We start from the raw sequence: 5642 nt of genomic DNA, 5'->3' as shown, positions 1-5642 counted from the left end.
TCGGACCAGTAGCTTACCGACTTGAGTTACCTCAATAACTCGCGGCTGTACATAACACTTTCCACGTCTCGAATTTGAAGAAATATTTTGCTAAAGAAGATCTCACTATTCCGTTAGACGAAATCCAAATCAACGAAAAACTTCAATTCATTGAAGAACCCGTCGAAATAATAGATCGTGAGGTTAAAAGACTTAAACAAAACAAGATATCAATTGTTAAGGTTCGATAGAATGCTCGTAGAGGACCCGAGTTCACCTGGGAATGAGAAGATTAGATGAAGAAGAAATACCCGCACTTATTTCCAGAAGATACGTCAACACCTCCAACTGCTTAAAATTTCGGGACGAAATTTATTTAACGGGTAGGTATTGTAGTGACCCGAACTTTTCCATGTTTATATATATTAAATGAAATTTATATTTACATGATTAAGTGTTTCCAACATGTTAAGCAATTAAACTTGTTAAGACTTGATTAATTGAAATAGGTTTCATATAGACAATTGACCACCCAAGTTGGCCGGTGATTCACGAACGTTAAAACTTGTAAAAACTATATGATGACATATATATGATTATATATATAGTTAAAATGATATTATGATAAGTAATTATCTCATTAGGTATTTTAACAATGAGTTATATACATAAAATTGTGTTTATTGAATTAAGAAACTCGAAACGATATATATAACGATTATCGTTATAACAACGTCTTACTAATTACATATGAATCATATTAAGATATTATTACACTATGTTTAATCATGATAAATGATAAGTAAAAATGTCATTATGTATATTAACAATGAACTACATATGTAAAAACAAGACTACTAACTTAAGGATTTCGAAACAAGACATATATGTAACGATTATCGTTGTAACGACATTTAAATGTATATATATCATATTAAGATATATTAATATATCATAATATCATGATAATATAATAATTTAACATCTCATTAGATATAATAAACATTGGGTTAACAATATTTAACAAGATCGTTAACTTAAAGGTTTCAAATCAACATTTACATGTAACGACTAACGATGACTTAACGACTCAGTTAAAATGTATATACATGTAGTGTTTTAATATGTATTCATACACTTTTGAAAGACTTCAAGACACTTATCAAAATACTTCTACTTAACAAAAATGCTTACAATTACATCCTCGTTCAGTTTCATCAACAATTCTACTCGTATGCACCCGTATTCGTACTCGTACAATACACAGCTTTTAGATGTATGTACTATTGGTATATACACTCAATGATCAGCTCTTAGCAGCCCATGTGAGTCACCTAACACATGTGGGAACCATCATTTGGCAACTAGCATGAAATATCTCATAAAATTATAAAAATATGAGTAATCATTCATGACTTATTTACATGAAAACAAAATTACACATCCTTTATATCTAATCCATATATCAACGACCAAAAACACGTACAAACACTTTCATTCTTCAATTTTCTTCATCTAAGTGATCTCTCTCAAGTTCTATCTTCAAGTTCTAAGTGTTCTTCATAAATTCTATAAGTTCTAGTTTCATAAAATCAAGAATACTTCCAAGTTTGCTAGCTTACTTCCAATCTTGTAAAGTGATCATCCAACTTTAAGAAATCTTTCTTATTTACAGTAAGATATCTTTCTAATACAAGGTAATACTCATATTCAAACTTTGATTAAATTTCTATAACTATAACAATCTTATTTCGAGTGGAAATTTTACTTGAACTTGTTTTCGTGTCATGATTCTGCTTCAAGAACTTTCAAGTCATCCAAGGATCCTTTGAAGCTAGATCTATTTTTCTCATTTCCAGTAGGTTTATCCACAGAACCTGAGGTAGTAATGATGGTCATAACCTCATTCGATTCATATATATAAAACTACCTTATTCGAAGGTTTAAACTTGAAATCACTAGAACATAGTTTAGTTAATTCTAAACTTGTTCGCAAACAAAAGTTAATCCTTATAACTTGACTTTTAAAATCAACTAAACACATGGTCTATATCTATATGATATGCTAAATTAATGATTTAAAACCAGAAAACACGAAAAACACCGTAAAACCGGATATAAGCCGTTGTAGTAACACCGCGGGCTGTTTTGGGTTAGTTAATTAAAAACTATGATAAATTTTGATTTAAAAGTTATTCTTATAGGAAAATGATTTTTCTTATGAACATGAAACTATATCCAAAAATCATGGTTAAACTCAAAGTGGAAGTATGTTTTCCAAAATGGTCATCTAGACGTCGTTCTTTCAACTGAAATGACTACCTTTACAAAAACGACTTGTAACCTGTAATTCTGACTAGAAACTTATAGTTTTGCTGTATAGATTCATAAACTTAAGTTCAATATGAAACCATAGCAATTGGATTCACTCAAAACGGATTTAAAACGAAGAAGTTATGGGTAAAACAAGATTGGTTATTTTTGCTTGTTGTAGCTACGTGAAAATTGGTAACAAATCTATATTAATCATATCCTAACTAACTTATATTGTATTATACATGTATTCTAATATATTATGTAATCTTGGGATACCATAGACACGTATGCAAATGTTTTGACATATCATATCGGCCCATCTATATATATTATTTGGAACAACCATAGACACTCTATATGCAGTAATGTTGGAGTTAGCTATACAGGGTTGAGGTTGATTCCAAAAATATATATAGTTTGAGTTGTGATCTAGCCTGAGACATGTATACACTGGGTCGTGGATTGATTCAAGATAATATATATCGATTTATTTCTGTACATCTAATTATGGACAACTGGTTGTAGGTTACTAACAAGGACAGCTGACTTAATAAACTTAAAACAGTAAAACATATTAAAAATGTTATAAATATATTTTGAACATACTTTGATATATATGTACGTACATATTTGTTATAGGTTCGTGAATCGACCAGTGGCCAAGTCTTACTTCCCGACGAAGTAAAAATCTGTGAAAGTGAGTTATAGTCCCACTTTTAAAATCTAATATTTTGGGATGAGAATACATGCAGTTTTATAAATGTTTTATGAAATAGACACAAGTAAATGAAACTACATTATATGGGTGAATGATCGAAGCCGAATATGCCCCTTTTGCTTGGTAACCTAAGAATTAGTAAACCGATCTACTAATTGACGCGAATCCTAAATATAGATCTATTGGGCCTAACGAACCCCATCCAAAGTACCGGATGCTTTAGTACTTCGATGTTGTTTTTATCATGTTCGAAGGATTTCCTGGAATGATAGGGGATATTCTTATATGCATCTTGATAATGTCGGTTACCAGGTGTTCACCATATGAATGTTTTTTTATCTCTATGTATGGGATGTATATTGAAATATGAAATCTTGTGGTCTATTATTATGATTTGATAATATAGGTTAAACCTATAACTCACCAACATTTTTGTTGACGTTTTAAGCATGTTTATTCTCGGGTGATTATTAAGAGCTTCCGCTGTTGCATACTAAAATAAGGACAAGATTTGGAGTCCATGCTTGTATGATATTATGTAAAAACTGCATTCAAGAAACTTATTTTTGATGTAATATATTCTTATTATAAACCATTATGTAATAGTCGTGTGTAAACGGTATATTTTAGATTATCATTATTTGATAATCTACGTAATGCTTTTTAAACCTTTATAGATAAAATAAAGGTTATGGTTGTTTTAAAAATGAATGCAGTCTTTGAAAACGTCTCATATAGAGGTCAAAACCTCGCGACGAAATCAATTAATATGGAACGTTTATAATCAATATGAACGGGACATTTCAATTAATACGTTGGGTCTTGCTTTTGCAAGAATTCGACATTGATATTAAGGACAAAAAAGGGGCCGAAAACCTAGCAGCCGATCACCTTTCTCACCTTGAGAACCCGAATCTTGAGGTTCTCCACGACACTGTTATCCAAGATAACTTTCTGGACGAAAATCTCATGAAAATTAAGAAAATTGATGATCCTTGGTTTGTAGACATAGCCAACTATCTTGCGGGTGGATTCCTAGAAATAGGTATGTCACATTAAAAACGAAAGAAATTTTTCAGTGACTTGAAATACTATTTTTGGGAAAACCCGTATCTCTTTAAACGGTGTCCTGATGGGATAATCCGTCGTTGTGTCTCCGGAAAAGAATGTAATCAAATTCTTCTCCAATGTCATCTTGGTCCCACTGGTGGACATTTTGGATCCCAAGTCACGGGGAGAAAAGTCTATGAGGCCGGTTTTTATTGGCCTACCATCTTCAAGGATGCCCACCAAATATGTAAATCATGCAATTCTTGTCAAAGGGCAGGAAAGATTAGTCAAAGAGACGAAATGCATCAAAACATAATTCAAGTTTGTGAGGTGTTCGATATTTGGGGCATTGATTTCATGGGACCATTCCCAAAATCCAATTTCAACCAATACATACTCGTTGCCGTTGATTACTTGTCAAAATAGGCAGAGGCCAAAGCTCTCCCAACTAACGATGCACGAGTTGTTATAAATTTTCTTAGAGAGCTTTTTGCCCGATTCGGTACCCCGAAAGCTTTAATTAGTGATCGTGGTACCCATTTTTGCAACACCTAATTAGAAAAGGTGTTGAAACGATATGGTGTAACCTATAAAATTTCTACATCCTATCACCCACAAATAAGTGGGCAAGTTGAAAATACGAATCGGGCACTTAAAAGGATCCTTGAGAAAACGGTTGCATCCAATCCTAAGGTGTGGTCAACGAAGCTTGACGATGCTTTGTGGGCATTTAGAACCGCCTACAAAACTCCTATTGAAACCACACCTTACCGCCTAGTCTATGGGAAGGCATGTTATCTCCCTTTGGAGATAGAGCACAAATCACATTGGGCTCTTAAGACATGTAATCTCGATCTTGAAGAAGCGGGAAACCTTCGTTTGAGCCAACTTAATGAGTTGGATGAGTTGAGAAATAACGCCTATGAAAACTCACTCATATACAAGGAAAAGACCAAAGATTGGCACGATAACCGTCTTAAGAATCTAAAAGATTTTAAAGAAGGTGATCGTGTTTTGTTATTTAACTCACGATTTAAACTTTTCCCTGGAAAACTTAAGTCCCGATGGATGGGACCATTTGTTGTTAACAAGGTTTTTCCATATGGAACGGTGGAATTAAGGAATGCAAAAGGTGATACGTTTAAGGTAAACGGACACAGGGTCAAACTATATGTTGATGGACCCATGAACATTGAGGATGAGGTAAATCTCGTCTTCAAGCCCAAAGCTACCTAAGTTTGGGGGAGAGTCGGGTGAAGCGACTCGTATTTAAACCTTCACAATTGTTAGAATTAGGATTGCGTAATTTTTATTAATTCTGTGTGATTTTAGTGTTCTACAAACTACTTCTGTGATTGCCTTAACGTTACAAGCCAAACCTTACTGATCAAAATCGAGAAACAATGAAGAAAAAAAGGTACACGCCACGCACACCTATGTATGCGGCCCGCGCACATGCCTGCACTCCTTGCACTCGATTAAATTTTGGTCAGAAGGTTTATTCAGCTCATCCCTTGTGCACTCTGCGCGATATTGAAAAGGAACACTCCGTGCACGCTTGTGAGCATCGCACACACTT

Source organism: Rutidosis leptorrhynchoides, chromosome 4, assembly GCF_046630445.1.
Source record: "Rutidosis leptorrhynchoides isolate AG116_Rl617_1_P2 chromosome 4, CSIRO_AGI_Rlap_v1, whole genome shotgun sequence".
Lineage (NCBI taxonomy): Eukaryota > Viridiplantae > Streptophyta > Magnoliopsida > Asterales > Asteraceae > Rutidosis > Rutidosis leptorrhynchoides.
Note: the sequence above shows the minus strand (reverse complement) of the source record.